Here is a 19,602-nt window from a genome sequence, read left to right on the forward strand (position 1 = left end):
AGTACGTCCTAACAAAATCACCGAAACAGAAGCATAAATAGTGGAGTAATATTTCATTGGAATTGTTTTGAGTATAAAATATACATAAACTTTTATAGTTATCGTATTTGTGAACTTTAGCATGTTATTGTTTTTTATACATGACTCTAAAATTTGGAGTACCATTCATAACTAGTTTCGATTTTACATTTTAGATTGTCTATTAAATTAGTCACTTTATATTTTCATTAATTCTTTTATAATTAAATGAGACTCATTTTTCACTTGCAACTACTTTTTTTGTTTTTTTTGACTACTTTTGTTTTAAATTTTATAAACCTCATTATTACGTGTCTTATGATTATAATGCTAATTAAATATTAAGCCTAAATTTAAATTTAAATAGACAATAAAAATCGGTAAAGAGAAAAAATATGATCTGATTTTAGATTAAATAGAATATAAAATAAACTAATTAAGCGTACACATCTATGTGACTATATCCACCGATTAGTTTTTAGATTTAATAATTAACCGATTAGTTTACTATCTTTTAAAGAAAACTTTTATATGGATTCAAAAAATAAAGCAGTAAGTAGTTAATAAAATAATAAGAAAAATCAAGAAATTGATTTCTTTAGTGATTTAGTTGGATCTCAATGTTATACAATATCAGTACAATAAAAACAATCCTATTATACGTAATAAAAATAGGTTTGTGTAAAAAGTTAAATTTAAAAAGTAAAAAATTAATTACAAACAACTGTTAATGATTAAACTTTTTAAAAGTACTTTATTCATTATTAAAAAATTAGAAGCACGTTCATAAATCAAGGATGAGTTATTAAATTCGTTATTGTATGACTATTGATTTAAGTTTTAGCATATCATTCTATTTATGTATGATTATAAATTTGCAATTTACTCCCTTCTCTTCTAATGTATTTAAATTACAATACACCAATTGGGTGAGCCATAACAGAATCTCCGTAACACATTCTAATTTACCAGAATCACAATCGTCACTTCCCTGCTGCTGCGGTATCATCTCAACAAATTATCAAAATTACAGTACAAAATAATCTCTCTTGATCACCTCTCCCCTTCTTGTCTTTCTCATCCCTGCGGCTCTATCATTCCGAACATCTTTCAGTCTATTCGTGTAACATCCCACTTTTTCGAACCCTTATTTTCAAGATATAATTTTTTTGCATTAAATGCTTTTAATGCTAAGAGTATATGGATTAATTGATGAGTGATTTAATTGCATGTATCTTTGTGATCTAATTGTGTTTTGGAGTTGAGATTGAGTTGAATAGTCAAACTTGTTGATTTTATAACGTGGCTATTGATTAGTCGATATTGTGGAAAATGTGACGTGGCCGTGGAATGGTCAAAGTCGATGAAAAGGTGACGTGGAGGTGAAATTAGAATGGTGGATTTTGCGATGTGATCGTGTGAATATTTTGATGCGGGGTGGAATAATATTGTGGTGAATTATTTTCCTAAGGGATGAGTGAGATTAAATAGGAGCATTATTTATTTAATGGGAATTTTCGACCCTCCTAATTGTGGGAAAGAAATCTTATTTTTCTTGGATTTAATTATTGCTTGGGATAATTATTTTAAATTAAATCCAAAGTCCGATTATTCCTTATTTATGTCATGAAATTTTCGGCCCCTATGATTATTTCAAGGAGATTTTTGAAAATCTCCTATTTATGGGAGAAGGGATTATTTTATTATATTATTTGATCCATTGTTTATTCTCTTCCATAAATAAATTCAAATATCCTAGCATATCTTACCATATCTAAGGAGATCTTGACATATCTTATTTTAAATAATATTTGAAATTGATTCCTTGTAGAGAATCAATAAATAACGCCACTTTCCTATTTAATTGGGGAGATTATTATTTTTATTCTGCTCCGTGATATATTATTCTACTCCGTAAAATATCCAAATTTAATTTTATGCTAATTAATAGCATAAAATTAGAATTCCCCTATTTCTCTCTCTAAAATCACGCCAACTAATATCTCATATCTCTTCCAAATCTTTTATTTATTTAATTATGAGATTATATCTTGCACTCTATAAATAAGAGTGAAAACCTAAACCCTAGATCAAAGAAAAACCGCCCCCCACTCTCCAAAATCACGCCACTCCTCTCTCCCCACTCTCTCAAAGTTTTCTTCTACCTTTCTCCATTATTTCTTCATCTTTTGGAGAAGAATTGAAGTTGAAATTCAAGAATTTTTGAAGAATCAAGGCTATTACTTTGTTTCTACCGTTCGTTCTATCGAAAAAGGTATTTTCTATATTAATCTTTCTTCATCTACCGATTAATCGGTGTTTTTGTGTCCTCATGCATTTAGAATGAGTGAAAGGGGAAACAATTGATGAATATGGGATGAATATGTGTGTGTGTGTGTGTGAAACCGTGTGTGTGTGCAGGCATGCCTCGGTGTGCGTGCACGTGTGTTGTGTATGTGCGTATGACGTGTGTTGTGAAACACTCATGCGTGACATATTTTGATGATAGATCGGGAGTTGTGGTGCGAATAAAAGTGACATGATAATCATACTTTGATTTTGAATGGTGATATTAAAATGGATTAATGGGAAAAGGGAAACGTTGGGAACATGCATGATTTTGATCAATGATTGAGATTTACTTGTGATACACATAAATTAAAGGCGTTAACTCGCGCTCACGGAGTGATAGCAAGAAGAAGAACATACTTGTGATCTGAGGAATCGAGGTGGGCTTTATTCTTAAACTCTTTTATGTTGCAAATTTATGAAAGTGGAGAAATAAGGGTGGATTAAACTGTTATGCCATGCATGTGATTGTTTTGGATATTGTGTGTGCCTGATGTCTAGTTTGCGAGTGCGCTCCATTAGGCTATAGGGCTATATAAACGAATTCGGGTCTGAGTAGGGCCGCAAACCCTATCAGGCTAGTGTACACGGGAGATCGGGAGCCGTCCTTGCTAGTCGGCCGGTCTCGTGGGCGAAGTGTGGCCGCACTTTTGTCGCACCATGAAATTGTTGATTGATGAGAAAATGGGAGGTATTGTTTGACTGGCCAGTCCATGAAATTATTTTGTGATACTCGATGATATTCTTTTAATTAAATGCAAAAACTCGAGTTCACTATGGTAAGGGAGGCATAACTATTAAAACGTTTTGGCATGTGTCCACTGAGTATGTTTAAAATACTCAGCCATGCATGTGTTTTCCCTATGTGCAGGTTGAGCGATGACGAGCGGTTGGCGGTGTTGAGCTAATAAATTGAATAATGATATGATCGTTTGAAACATCAAGTGGAGTTGTGTCTTCATACATGTCTTCACTTATCTCTTGGTTGCTTCCGCTGAATTATGACACTTATTATCTTTTGGTTGATTTGAACTTATTCCTTTTGAATTAGAGTATTGAGACATAATGCATTTTGTTGGATTTATATTAAACCCTTGCCTTTTGAGCATATTCCATGGTATCTATCCATTATTATGTTCTTGATTAAGCCGTTAGCTTACTGCCTTAATAGTTCATAAATTACTTCGGTCAAATCCCTTGAAATGGAACCCTAGTCCATATCGTGTTGCTTTTAAGTCCTCCTAGGTAGCAACCGCCGTATTTATTATACCCTAGAATGGCGGGCTGTTACAATCCGAGTAATCTAATCTTTCTCTTCTTGTGTATTCTATCTCGGCCGAAGGGTTGTCGTACCACCACACCACTGTCGCACTTTGTCTTCTCTCCCAGGTCAGCTCATCATCATCTCTCCTTCTTAATTAATTTTTTTTTCTGTAGCTTTTTCTTGTGTAAGAATTTCCATGATAATTAATTTTTGATTCTACCACTTTTTATGCATAATAGTTTCTCAATCACAATCAACTATTATATAATCAAATAAAGATAATGTGGTTGAATGGTTGATCAAGGTACTATAAAGATTGATTTTAATTTTGACAGTTCGACATCGATCATGAAAAATGAATATCCACTCATATCTTTTAGAATTGATTTGTTAGTAGATTTACTTCAAATGAGTCCTTGCGGTACAGTGGTAGTTATCTTTTAGATTTAGCTCCCTTTGTTATCTAGTTATTCTTTCTGGAGCATAGGATATCTTTAAGTTTATTGAATATCTTTAGGTTTATTGAGGTACACTTATATGATCAGAAGTTTTGTGTGACTTTGTGGGTCTAGATGCAAGATATTGCATTCTCCCAATAGAAGATAGTTAAGTAATCTTTTAGAAGAAATGACAACTTACTCATTCTGCTAAAATTAGTCAATATTCATATGTATTAGATTAAAGGATTCTCTTTTGAATCTACTTTTGTTAGTTTCTTTCACAAGTAGTGGTTCAAATTGTTTTAAAACAATGATTTTCTTGTTTCTAGCCATTTCACTTTTTTTTTTTTATCATTGTTTATATGGAATTCATAATTATTAAGCTAAGCACTTAATATTATCATACAGAGAACTATTGTCGAACATTTTTTTTTCTGTAGCATAGGACTTGCACAAACACTTCATGTTAAAAACCAATCTAAATTTCTTATAAAGATTTTTTCCAATAACTCAGAAAGATGAGCACAAAACTTAATGGGACTAAAACTATTTATAACAATCTGGGAATGATTTGTGAATTTAAGCACGATTAATATTACAAAACAAATATGTTTATATTCTGCTGTTTGACATTTTATATTATTATTTATTCATTTTGTGAACATTAACTATAACTTTTATAGGTTTGGTAGTACTCCCCCGTCCCGCTTAAGATGACACGTTTTCCTTTTTAGTTTGTCCCAACTAAGATGACACATTTCCTTTTTTGGTAACTTTGTCTCTCCAATTAATACACTTAACCACTTTTTCTCATTCCTATTAAAATATTCATCTTTCTTTATCCTTCTACTTTATACTTACACCCACCTTCTCTCTCTCCAATTAAACACTTTAACCAATAACTCCTAAAACCTCGTGCTGGCTAAGCAATGTGTCATCTTAGCCGGGACGAAGGGAGTAATTTATTAGTATGGATAAAAGTTGGATGTCAAAATCAAGAGTAACAGAGGAGTACCAAAATGGACTTCAGTACTTTTTGGATTATGCTTTTCGCAATTCAAGCGTACATGATAAGATAATGTATCCATGCAAACGTTGCCAAATGAGAATATTTGCGAATAGAGACGAGGCCTATGAACATTTGACAATCGATGGATTTATTCCTGGGTACACGGATTGGATAGCTCATGGAGAACTTCCTAGTATACTATCTTCTAGGCGTGCAAATCAATACAATAATTTAGAGAATTTAGGCGATGCTGATATGCAGGATTTAGTTCATGACGCCTTTGGAGTTCCGAACGAAGAGGGAGACTATACTGATTCTTAGATGGATACAAAAATAGCTAATGGGCAAGCAAGAAAGTTTTATAGATTGGTTGATGGTTCACAACAACCATTGTATAAAGTGTAACATCCCGACTTTTATCGTCTTGTTAAGGTGGGTAGCATGTAACATGTCGACGTTTTTTTTCATTTTTTTTTATATTTCCGAAACTACAAGTAGTTTAGTGAAAATTTTCAAAAGAACTAAAGAATAATATAAATTATTACAATTCTAATAAATGAAATGTCATGCATAAGTGAGCGTAGGGTCACATTAATGGAACCAAACCTTTTATTTTATAAAGTCTAACTGCCGGTAAACATCTCTAAAACTATGAAATGGAATTCAAGAAATTAAAAGTTTACATGTGTGGGTCTATCAATTAAATCTCAGCCCATTTCTTAAATTTTGGAGTCACCATGGAGAGGCCCAAATCATATTCTCTCTTTTTTTTCTAATTTATGGCAGCCCAATATATATGTAACATTCCTGATCCGAAATTAATTCGTATATTAAATTGTTATTGGCATGGTAGACATATTCATCTAGTTATTAATTATAAGAATAAGAGTGTATATATAAACCATGCATAGTATATTTTACTTAGCAATTTAAATTATAATAGTGGAATTATATATACGTATAGTATAATGTATTAAACTAATTATGCCAATACATGTGCATGGAAAGAAATATAAATATGCAAGTGTGGCAACTTATTAACCTCAAAGAACACATGAACTACACGTGTACATCTAAAATTTGTACATTTGTAACATGCATATATATAAATTAATTCTCTAAATAGTAAACATGATTTTTAAGAAAAAGTATTGGCCATATATTACAGAGGAGATTAGATTTGGCCACAAGAGGAGTCGGTAAAACCGACATATTACTTGATAGAAATGAGAAAGTGAAGAAAAAGTTACGAGAGTGAAAGAGGGAACTAGCCCTGAGAGTTTGGCTATTTAGTAGAAATAGATAAAATAAATTTGAGAGGAGGAACTACTCCAACGTAACATTTATATACGATCGAGAATTGTAAATCAGGAGAAGGAATTGAGGATTCGATTAAATTACCTATCTTAATCATGTTATCTCTACGAGCAAGTGATGGAAGGAGTAAAGAAATTCAAATTAAGGAATTTAAACGCACGAGGTGAACTTTTCTATCCTACATACTAATATGGATGAAAATATAAAAATGTAAATCTATGTTTGTTGTTTATGCAAATGATGTTGTCTTGCCATAAATGATTTGTTTTATGCCTATCTGTTTGGTTGGAACGTAAGAATCGAATTCGGGTCCAAGTGAGGGTGGTGTCCCTACCCGGATTAGTGTACACAAGTGGCCGTGGAAGGTGGCCACCTTCCACGGGTCACAAATAAAGTTATGGAGGCCGTGGGAGGTGGCCACCTCCCCGGCTGGAGAAAAAGGTAGGTGACCGTGAGAGAGCACCATCTCCACGGCACTTGGTGTTCAGATATGGCGAAAAGAAAGAAAGAACTTAGACTGATCAGTCAAACTTTAGCTCACAAAGAATTTAGTAAGCTCGGGCCTTTTAAGAGAAAACCCTCGAGTGTTACTGTGATGGCATGACAATATTTTCATTTTATGTATGTATATTTCGGCAATGTGTTCACTGAGTGTTTTATACTCAGCCCTGCATATGTTTCTAAATGTGCAGGTTGAGCAGTGACGGTGGAGAATGCTGAGTAGAGTTATGATTTTCTTTTTATTTTAAGTAGAGGCTCTCGGCGGTACATGTCTCCATACATGTGACCGTGTTCATTCCGCTGCGTACTAAGATTTTCGTTAACCTCGATTAATCTTCTGTACTCTGATAATTATTTATTGAAAAGTAAGATTTTCATTTAAGTTCTTATGATTAAAAGTAAATCTGATATTATCTTCCCTTTATTTCTAAGTAAATATTTCGTCATTATTATCCCCTTTCTATTCCCCTCCTCTTATTTCCCACACCTAGTCACGGTTTCCCGGCTTTGCTATCCTTAGTAAAGTGCGGTCGTGACAGAGTGGTATCAGAGCAGTTTCTTTTTTGCTCTGAACCAAAGAGTGTCTTTCAGTTACTAGTCTAGATTTGTTCCACTAGACTAGTTAATTAGTCAATGAACTCTCAGCATTCCCACCAATCACGCTCAATGAGAAAAAGGTAATTTGTTCTTTCTTTTAAAAGCAAGTAGAGATGTTCAAAAGGTTTAAAAAGATAAAGTTGCATGGACCGACGGTTAAATGAATGGGTCCGTTATGAAATATGAGATTTAAGAGAAAGGAATGATGAGTCTTATCAGAATGTTGTTTAAAGCGAATGAAAAAAAAATGAGACTTTTGAGAAAGATAAGTTTTATCAAGTAGAGACTCGGAGAAAGAGTTGGAAGTGAGAGTTATAAAGAAAATGGTAGTTTGTTCCATTCGAGAAAGAGCTGGAAATATTTTAGAAAGAAAATGATGTGTTTTTATCTGGTAAAAGTTTTAAAGGAAGAGTTGATGTGTCTTTATCGAGTAAAGACTTTTTATGATGAAGGATGAAGTAACTTGGGTTTTTAGTAAAAATAGTGAAATGAGAAAATGTAAGGGGATATTAGTTCTTTAAAAAAAAAAGGAAGGAAAAAAAAAAGTTACAAAACAAAAGGTTGTTCTCTATCGAGAAAAGTTGAAAAGTTTATTGTAATAATATGTCTTTTCGAGTTAGCGTATGAATCATGTTGCAAGTAAAGGGAAATTAAAGTTTCTAAGAACTTAGAATATTTTTAAGTTGTGCATTCCTTTAGAACAGTATGAACTTGAACATAGAAGGGCAGCTGCTATCATTTTTCGCGTTCCCGAGTGGTAATGAGAAAAGTATGCGATCTAAAAGAAAGTTAAGCATGAGAAAACCGTTTGAGCTGGGAATGAACGATATTTCCATGAACTAGATATCCCTCTTATATGTCCAAACAAAAGTGAACAATCTGGGTTGACCACTACCCTTGGTGACAATCCAGTCATAACAAAAGATATTACACTCGTTTGTATCCGTACATGGTAGAGGAATGTAATTTCAACATAGTAAAAAAAAAAAAAAAAGAATTTAGACCTGTGAAAAAAAAAATAATAATAAAAAAATAAAAAAAAAATCTCAGGGGGAAGATAGATTCTCAATTGTTTCCTCTATCATACACGATTGCTCTTAGCAAGCCTCCAGGGAAGTGTTCCTTCTAATTGTTTGTTTGTTTCTAAGTGAAATGTTGTGTTAAAAGATAGTTTAGTGCCTAGTTCATTCTGAAAGCTTTAAAAAGTCTCGATGTGATCCTCGGTTCTCAATTCGATGTGTTGGTCAGCGATTATCCAAATAATAACCATTCGTCATTTGATTTTGGGCAAACATATCACATAAGTCCTTTCTTATACCTTTTCCATGTGTGCGGGATGTTTATTTTCGTACTACCCACCAGATTTCTCTTTCATATTATTGGTACATCTTGGTGCTTTCGTGGTGGATGGTGTAAGAAGTATAGTATGCCTCACTCATGATTTTTTTCCAGGCCCGTCCTGTCCGGCACACATAAATTTATTTCAAGGGCAAGTGTTATCTGCTTCCTTCCTAAAGTCTTTGATGACATGCAAGTACTTTCGTTCAAACTTTTTACAAGAAATCTCATTGTCTTTGAGCAATTATAATACTTGCTCGTTTGATTAAGACCTTGATATGACTTATTCTTGATAAGTAATGTACCACCATATTCTCCCTATCACGTTAAGTTGAGACTCATCTTCAGTTTACATCAAATGAACTTATCCTCATATTTTAGACATCCTTGATTGACTGCAGTTTTCTCTTGACTCATTTGAGGATTTATTGGCATGATCTTGTGTCATGATCTTTTAAACCAAAGATTAGGACATTTTGGCTTGCTTTCAAATTCCCTGGCGACTAATTGTTTCAAACTATCAGACCTTACCACATTAATGTTATCATCAATAATACCTAGAACTTTTTCAGGTTGACTAATTCTTTAGATTCCATTATTGACACTCTTATGAGAATTTTCATTCATTTCATTTATGCCTCCATCTGAAAAACCCTCACAAATAAGGAATTTCTCAAGATTAGAGAGTATAGCTAAGACTTTTGAAACCTAGTACTTCCTTGAGTAGGCTTGATGAGTCCAATCAGTTCGCGTGCTTATTGAAGACTTATTGTTGTAACCTATCCATGGGAGTTGTAAGGAAACCATGTTATTAGGCAATCGAAAAGTTAATATTATTATAAAAACGAGTTGTAAAATATTCTGTAACTAAGCATTTCTTGTTACGAGTTGCAAGCGGATCGAATGCTATATACTAAGATAGCACAGTTATGACAAAAATAGTTGTAACCATTCTAGTTTAAATCTCTAATTTCTGACCCTATCAATCCCTTCGCAGAGCATAGGATCCATACGTGTATTTGTGGCCGGTTATCCGCTACCCGGATAAGAATAAGTAATCCCCGAGAGAAGTGAAGTAATTAAGATCTTTATTACAAGGAGTAAGAACAATAAAAGTTTGAATATCCTAATAGCTTTTAGTCTTATAACAGGATGGCACAAAAGAGTATTGGATAAATAGGCTTAAGCGGAAGAGGATCCAACAATGAGGAAAGAAGTGACAAGGGTTTGCAAGGAACGAATCAACCACCAGGGTTGAGGATTGAGGAACTATTTTTGCAACAGAACTTGCCGGTATTCCATGGGATAGAAAACCCGATAGATATTGAAGCATGGGTGCATACCTTAGAATATATATTCAACTCCATTCGCTGCACATACTAAGAACGCACAACTTGTGTGTCCTTCCAGTTAGCTGGACCAACCGCCTTCTGGTGGAAAAAAAAAACGGAAATGGATAATGACTCTAATATAACATAGACATTTTACATGAGAGCAGTTCAAAATAGAAATATATGATAAATACATCCCTGCAACCGGCTGGCACAAGAAGAAGATTTCTACAATTTTGGGGAAGGTTGGCATGATTTTGTTTCTAAGATCATGTTGTTCGGTGCTCATAAACTTCCTTAAAAAATGAGGTCATTTCCACCTGCTATAAACCAATTGATCAGTTATTTGCACTTGGCCCTGAACTTTCTTTGTTGTTCGCTCTTCAGGGTATCATCTTGTTGTTATGCATTGATAATACTCACTTGTTTGATTAGGGCCTTTAAATGAATCATGTGTGCAAGTTGTCGCCACATTTCTCTTCATATGTCAAGTTGTGACTCACCTCTAGTTTACTCTTATCCTTCTTTTTATGACATTTTTGGTTGACTACAATCCTCTTGATTCGTTAGAGGAAAAATCAATATTTTTAACTCTGAGTTTCTATCACCAATTCTGATCTCGAAAGTTACTTGAGTTATAAATTTCTGAATAATCTTATGCCTTCTCTTAGGAAATTTTTTACTGTTCAAGAAGAACATTCTTCCTAGACAATTTATTAACCAATTGTGTTTTCCAACATGGTTGTTGATGAGTATGTTCTTATACACGAACAATCCCTTTTTCTTAGTTACACTGTATATATTGTCTCCATCTTTGGATTTTCTGCAACTCCTGGCTTTGAGCTCGTTTCCTTAGATTATCCATAAACCTTGAGAATTTATTAACGTGATCTCGTATCACGATATTGTCAACCGAAAGTCATTGCAAGTCAGGGTAGGCTACTTGTTTTCAAATCCCCTTTCGTTTCAGACCCTACCATATTGAAGTTATCATCCAGTGATAATTGGAGCTTTTCAAACTGACTAATCCTCAGGAATATTTTAGTACCATTTACGGGAACCTTCTAATAAGAAAATTTTCAAACTCTAAGATTATGGTTAAGAAGATCCTTGCAGTTTTCTTCTCTTCTTATCTTGAGTGGAGGTGATGAGGCCATTATAGTTTCCACGCTTCTTGAAAACAAAAAAAAAAAAACCTTATTTGTACAATCTACCAACGAGGGCTTGACGCGAAGTTGGTAAAAGATAAATGTTAAGAAGAAACGCGATAAATGAAATGTTGATGTCATACAGAGAATATGTGTTAGGATCAAGGAAGCGCAAATTGACACCAAATCTTAAGCTGATGCGTGCCGATTTGAGTTGAAAAATAAAATAGAAGATAAGGTAATTGTTTCAGGGTACGTCAAAGCCACGATTTATTGGAGCTCCTAAAATCATCGAAGAAGCGATAACAATAACATTATCTCTTTGCGCTACCCGGAGTTACTCACATAAGGAGTACATCAAATTTCGGGACGAAATTTTGTTAAGGTGGGTAGAATGTAACATCCCGACTTTTATCGTCTTGTTAAGGTGGGTAGCGTGTAACATGTCGACGTTTTTTTTCATTTTTTTTTTATATTTCCGAAACTACAAGTAGTTTAGTGAAAATTTTCAAAAGAACTAAAGAATAATATAAATTATTATAATTCTAATAAATGAAATGTCATGCATAAGTGAGCGTAGGGTCACATTAATGGAACCAAACCTTTTATTTTATAAAGTCTAACTGCCGGTAAACATCTCTAAAACTATGAAATGGAATACAAGAAATTAAAAGTTTACATGTGTGGGTCTATCAATTAAATCCCAGCCCATTTCTTAAATTTTGGAGTCACCATGGAGAGGCCCAAATCATATTCTCTCTTTTTTTATTAATTTATGGCAGCCCAATATATATGTAACATTCCTGATCCGAAATTAATTCGTATATTAAATTGTTATTGGCATGGTAGACATATTCATCTAGTTATTAATTATAAGAATAAGAGTGTATATATAAACCATGCATAGTATATTTTACTTAGCAATTTAAATTATAATAGTGGAATTATATATATGTATAGTATAATGTATTAAACTAATATGCCAATACGTGTGCATGGAAAGAAATATAAATATGCAAGTGTGGCAACTTATTAACCTCAAAGAACACATGAACTACACGTGTACATCTAAAATTTGTACATTTGTAACATGCATATATATAAATTAATTCTCTAAATAGTAAACATGATTTTTAAGAAAAAGTATTGGCCATATATTACAGAGGAGATTAGATTTGGCCACAAGAGGAGTCGATAAAACCGACATATTACTTGATAGAAATGAGAAAGTGAAGAAAAAGTTACGAGAGTGAAAGAGGGAACTAGCCCTGAGAGTTTGGCTATTTAGTAGAAATAGATAAAATAAATTTGAGAGGAGGAACTACTCCAACGTAACATTTATATACGATCGAGAATTGTAAATCAGGAGAAGGAATTGAGGATTCGATTAAATTACCTATCTTAATCACGTTATCTCTACGAGCAAGTGATGGAAGGAGTAAAGAAATTCAAATTAAGGAATTTAAACGCACGAGGTGAACTTTTCTATCCTACATACTAATATGGATGAAAATATAAAAATGTAAATCTATGTTTGTTGTTTATGCAAATGATGTTGTCTTGCCATAAATGATTTGTTTTATGCCTATCTGTTTGGTTGGAACATAAGAATCGAATTCGGGTCCAAGTGAGGGTGGTGTCCCTACTCGGATTAGTGTACACAAGTGGCCGTGGAAGGTGGCCACCTTCCACGGGTCACAAATAAAGTTATGGAGGCCGTGGGAGGTGGCCACCTCCCCGGCTGGAGAAAAAGGTAGGTGACCGTGAGAGAGCACCATCTCCACGGCACTTGGTGTTCAGATATGGCGAAAAGAAAGAAAGAACTTAGACTGATCAGTCAAACTTTAGCTCACAAAGAATTTAGTAAGCTCGGGCCTTTTAAGAGAAAACCCTCGAGTGTTACTGTGATGGCATGACAATATTTTCATTTTATGTATGTATATTTCGGCAATGTGTTCACTGAGTGTTTTATACTCAGCCCTGCATATGTTTCTAAATGTGCAGGTTGAGCAGTGACGGTGGAGAATGCTGAGTAGAGTTATGATTTTCTTTTTATTTTAAGTAGAGGCTCTCGGCGGTACATGTCTCCATACATGTGACCGTGTTCATTCCGCTGCGTACTAAGATTTTCGTTAACCTCGATTAATCTTCTGTACTCTGATAATTATTTATTGAAAAGTAAGATTTTCATTTAAGTTCTTATGATTAAAAGTAAATCTGATATTATCTTCCCTTTATTTCTAAGTAAATATTTCGTCATTATTATCCCCTTTCTATTCCCCTCCTCTTATTTCCCACACCTAGTCACGGTTTCCCGGCTTTGCTATCCTTAGCAAAGTGCGGTCGTGACATAAAGGATATACAAAATTCTCAAAACTATCATTCATAATCCATCTATTGCATTTAAAGTGTCTTGGGAGATTGAATAATAAGGTATTTGATATGCTATTGGACTTACTACGAGATGCTTTTTTTGATGCCATGGTTGGTCTACCGAAGTCTTATTATGATGCTGATAAATTGATGAAAAAGCTAGGACTTGGTTACGAGAAAATTGATGCTTGTCCAAATGATTGCACTCTATATTGGGGAGTGAATGTAAACAAAACTTCATGTGACACATGCCATAAGCTTAGATGGTGTACTACCGATAAAGATCCCACGGGTGAGAAAAGAAAGGTTGCCCAAAAGGTGTTGTGGTATTTTCCACTCAAACCAAGGTTGCAAAGGTTGTTCATGTCTTCAAAAACGACATCCCATATGAGATGGCATGCTGAAAGTCGTACGAAGGATGGGTATATGAGACATCCTGCCGATTCCCCAGCATGGGGCACATTTGATAGTTTGGATCCTGATTTTGCTGAGGAATCTCCCAATGTTCGATTGGGATTAGCGGCAGATGGAATTATTCCCTTAAAAAATATGAGTGTCACACATCACGTGGCCTATCATATTGGTTCCATATAACCTTCCTCCATGGATGTGCATGAAAGAGTCTTCTTTTATGTTATCTCTACTGATACCCGGTCCATTAGCTCCTGGACAAAATATTGATATTTATTTGCAACCACTTATTGCCGATCTAAAGGATTTGTGGGAAGTAGGAGTTGAAACGTATGACGCATCCAAAAAGCAAAATTTTCAGCTACGCACTTCATTGTTATGGACAATCAGTGATTTTCCAGGATATGCCTATGTATCTGGATGGAGTACCCATGGTGAATATGCGTGTCCGGTATGTAAAGAAACACATTCTATTAGACTGAAACATGGTGGAAAGTATTGTTACATAGGGCATCGAAGATTCCTACCTAAAGAACACGAGTTTCGAAAGAATAGACGACTTTTCGATGGCACAGTTGAGTATGGAGAAGCACCGCAACAACTATCTGGTGATATGGTGATGGATGACCTGAAAGACTTTACTATGAAATATGGTAAGCTGGTTAAAGATAATCCAAAGCTTTTCAGTTGAAAAAAAAAAGTATATTTTTTGAGTTGTCATACTGGAAAGATAATATGGTTTGTCATAATCTTGATGTCATGCATACTGAAAAAAATGTTTGCGAGAGTATCTGTGGAACATTGTTGGATTTGGATGGTAAATCAAAAGACAATTATAAATCACGCCAAGACTTGGAACAAATGGGAATTAGACCTGAACTTCATCCAATTACTAAGGAGCAGGGAAAAGTTCATTTACCCGCTGCAACTTTTACAATGAGCAAGAAGGAGAGAACAATATTTTGTCAGGTTTTGAAAAATCTTAAAGTTCCCGATGGTTACGCCTCAAACATCTCATGGTGTGTTCAATTAAAACCACCCAAATGGCTAGGATTGAAAAGTCATGACTATCATATCATTATGCAACAACTATTGCCTATAGCATTGCGAAAGACACTCTCTAGGGCAGTACGTTCACCTCTGATTCAGCTTAGCAAGTACTTTCGAGAACTCTGTTCTAAAGTAATTTGTCTTGCTGATATCATTCGTTTAGAGAAAGATATTGTTGTGGTACTTTGCCAATTGGAGAAGATATTTCCACCATCGTTCTTCGATATAATGGTGCACTTGACTGTACATTTGGCTACAGAAGTGAAGTTATGTGGGCCGGTTCAGTACCGTTGGATGTATCCAATAGAGAGGTAATATATATATATTTGCAAGTTATAATTATGGAATTTAAATAGTGTATATAATAAATGATGTTTTTTCAATAATGGATCATTTAAAATATTTGAAATCTAATACTTGATTTTGTTTGCAAATAGATATTTGGGCACATTGAAATTTTATGTGCGTAATCGAAGCAAACCTAAAGGTTCAGTGGCTGAAGGATACCTAGCAGAAGAATGTTTGAGATTTTGCTCTTTGTATTTAGCTGACAATTTGGAGTCAAAGTTTAATCGTGCATCTAGGAATGAAACTATTACAGATAATGCAATAACTGGATTAGATGTATTTACGATCCACGGTCGTTCTCTTGGAAAAGGAACTGCTATGAGATTAGATGATGTAACATTGACGAAAGCACATCAATACGTATTGTTCAACTGTGAGGCTGTTAGACCATATATTGAGTAAGTTATTTTGTGAATTCCTACTTATCATAAGTTTTGAATTTTTTTTTGACACTATGAAGGTTTGTTCTTTTTCAGGAAATATTGGGCAGTAGTTGAACAATCTAATCCTCGCGTTGCACGTCATCAATTGGAACGTATCCACAGTGAAGGGTTTGCTGGTTGGTTTGCTCAATATGTAAGTTATATGCTTCCCAATGATAGTAATGGTGAATATACAATATTGTTGCTATATATTATTGTGATTTTAATTTCTTTGAATAGGTTGAAGGGTTAACAGTCCATAAGGAAAAATTCAACATTATGAGATCTGAAGTTATTTGCTCGCAGGCCTAATATAATTGGAGTGAAATATAAAAAGTATATTGTAAATGGTGTCGGTTCCACACGAAAGATTTGGAGTGTACAAAGAAAACACAAAATAGTGGGGTGCGTGTTAAAGCTACAACGTCAAGTTTTTCAAGTACTAGGGATCAAAATTCAATCTTAAGCGAGTTGGATTATTATGGAATTCTAACAGATGTCATTGAGCTGGATTACAGTTGTGGACATAGAGTTGTTTTATTTGATTGTGAATGGGTATCAAAAGGAAAACGATTGAAGACAGACGCTGATGGATTTACATTAGCTAATTTTTCAAATGTGATACGTCACCATGAACCATTTATTCTTGTATCTCAAGCTGAGCAAGTTTTCTATGTAGAGGATCCAACTGAATCACAATGGAGAGTAGTTGTCTCTGCTGCAGCACGAGCTCATTATCACATGGAACCTATTATTGATGTCGAGACATACTTACAAAGTAATATTTGTGTTCCTGCTGATAGTATGGAGTCAGATGACTTTGGTTGGGTTCGTGAAGACATCGATGGAATAGAGATTGAGTTAAATGGATGATTTTGATGACTTATATGTTATCAGATGGTGGTTATAGAACATCATTCAGTATGAAAAGTACGAAAGTGAGTGAAGAAATATTTTCTTACTTTGACAATACGATACATGATTAATTGATATGCGTTGTTTTTGTGATTCGTGAATGTCTATAATTGTGTATCATACGTATAAAAACATAAACACATATATTAAAATCGAACTAGTTTTCAAGTTTTTATTCAGTTTTGCTGCATCAAAATTTTGGCATCTCAAAATTCACAATCTACTAATTATCTACTCCCTCCGTCCCACAAAAGATGTCACACTTGTCGGACGACACGGGATTTTAGGAGGTTTTGTTTTGTGTGTTAAATGGAGAGAGAAAATATAATTTTTATATTCATGCGAGAGAGAACTTTTTCCAAAAAGGGAAATGTGACATCTTTTGTAGGACAAACTAAAAAGGAAAGTGTGACATCTTTTGTGGGACGGAGGGAGTAGTTTTTATTCTGTTTTGCAGCATCAAAATTTGGCATCTCAGACATCAAAATGAAGAGGTTTAGTGTTGGTTATTGAGTAAAGATAGATTGCATCCTATTTCTCGGAATTATTCTATCAGGATTTAGGTCCCTCCATCTGTAGCTATTTGGTATGAGTCTTAGTTTGTGTCTAAATTGAGATACCTGTGAACATTTTTTGAAGTCATTCTCATTTTAGATTTTATAGTATGAATAGGTTTCATTGTTTACTTCAAGTCTTGTCTCCCTCATTTCCTAATCAACTTATGCCGCCCATCCTCCATTATCCAAGTCGTCATTCGGCCATGTCCGTCAGTTTCTCTGCTAGAAAAAATAAAGTTGTTAAAAAGCCATCAGTTGTATTATATATTAAACCATGGGACTATGAGACTAACATGAAAGTCCTCAAAGAAAAAGTTGAAGTGTGCAGCAGGGGTCTTCTTTGGGGAGCATGTAAGCTCTTTAACATCTGAGAAAAAGTAATCGATCACATTATGCTTGATAAGACTACATTTTGGATTCAATTTCTATATTTTGTGATTCTATAGCTAAGTTTGTTCCTTTTCGGTATCAGATCACATTCTCAGAATTGATTATTTATGTAAATTGTGATTTTACAGCTAAGTTTGTACTTATTTATGTAAATTATGATTTTACAGCTAAGCTTGTCCCTGTTGGATATGGAAATTATGTGTCTGTCAACTGATACAGTAGCCAAGAAGGGTGCCAAGTGAAGTGTGTCCACTCCACATTTCTAACTCTTTATATCTAGCAAGAACTCATATGCTTCTTATACTTGAATTAAGGCAATTATCTTCTCTCAACTCTTCTCCTTCAAATCAATCTATGATTTTTGGTGGTTTTTCGGTAACTGTTCTGATCATCGGAGACCGTGCTACTGTACCACATTGAATGGTTTTTATAGCTCTACTTTAAACCAATACTAATAATTTCGTAAATATTCTTATAGAAAATTAATTAAGTTTAATTAGTATAGAAAGTCAATTACAACTATTTTTAAAATTTTGATAATTATCAATGTTTTAGAATAATATGTTATCAAACGAATCTAAAATTGTAATATTTTGATGAATGCTGATATTATTATTTTATTGTACTACATGTACATATTTTATTTAAACTCATATTCTAATATTTATATTCTAATATTTTGATGGATGCTGATATTATTATTTTATTAACATATACATTAATACACACATAGAGTGCTGCATATGCATATCTACAGATTTAGGATCGAAGAAAGGAGCGAAGAAAAATATGATTACCATTTTCTCTAAATTAAAGCACTAGATCTGAAATTAGGAGCGAAAAAAGGAGCGAAGGAAAATATTAGGCGCTAAATCTCAAATCTCACAAGCCAAAACCGTCCACTCTTCCCTCAACTCCTAAATTAAGAATTCTTCCAATGAAAAGTATAACTCACTCTCTGTTGTGACCGGAAATTGTTCGAAACTACGATCGGTGATTAATTCTCTGACTTCTAGAACATCTATTTGGAATACGAGGTAAGTATTTTACAATTTTGATGGATAATTTCTGTATACATGTTGAATTGTAGAGTTTCTCGATGAAATTTTGATCGCCAGAATGCACATCTATTGAAGTCCTATGGTTATGAACAATTGTTATCCTCTTACAATGAACAATAGTCATGTTGTCTATGCTTACTATATTACAATGTAGCAGTTATGACTTCTAAAAGACGGGGGCATTGTAGCAAATGTGTTCGTTTGCAAGACGAACCAAATATTTCACAACAAAGGTTGAAAACTAGTAAAGGTAACAAACAATGAACTGATTATTCTAACATGAACTCAGATTTGTTGTTGGAAATGATTTACTATACTTCAATATATTCTTTTGTTATGATATACAGGTTTCACTACTAAGACCGCGATAGGTAGAAGAGTTTATAGTAGAAATCTAGATCAAACAGCTTTGGACATGCTCACATCTTTGAACCACAACAATGAAAGTGTTCCACCATTGGAGAATGAGGACTTTAGTGTTGACGTCGAAAACAAGAAGATGAAGATAATGAGCAATAAAACATTAGGAAAAGTTTTGTAACATTTTTAATAATCGACTAATCATATTACACTTTCGTGCTTCAAGGCAGTGCATCTGGAGCTGAAGTTGTTGAAAAGCAGAGTAGAGGCCCTACGTATATGAAAAACATTTGGGGCCGCCCTCTAAACTTGCCCCCCATTCATGTTGAATATAATGAGTTCGGTCAACCTATAGGTGGTGAGGATAGCACGCTCAAAGGAGAAAAAAACTGAGATGCTTGAT

General features: G+C 34.0%; 1 pseudogene; it reads left to right on the plus strand.

The window, feature by feature from the left end:
- Window positions 1–5,041: 5,041 nt before the first annotated feature.
- On the plus strand, window positions 5,042–16,789 carry LOC125222972 (uncharacterized; annotated as a pseudogene).
- The last annotated feature ends 2,813 nt before the right edge of the window (window positions 16,790–19,602 follow it).

Source organism: Salvia hispanica, chromosome 6 (assembly GCF_029641045.1).
Source record: "Salvia hispanica isolate PSC_SH4W2 chromosome 6, Shi_PSC_v1, whole genome shotgun sequence".
Taxonomy (NCBI): Eukaryota; Viridiplantae; Streptophyta; class Magnoliopsida; order Lamiales; family Lamiaceae; genus Salvia; species Salvia hispanica.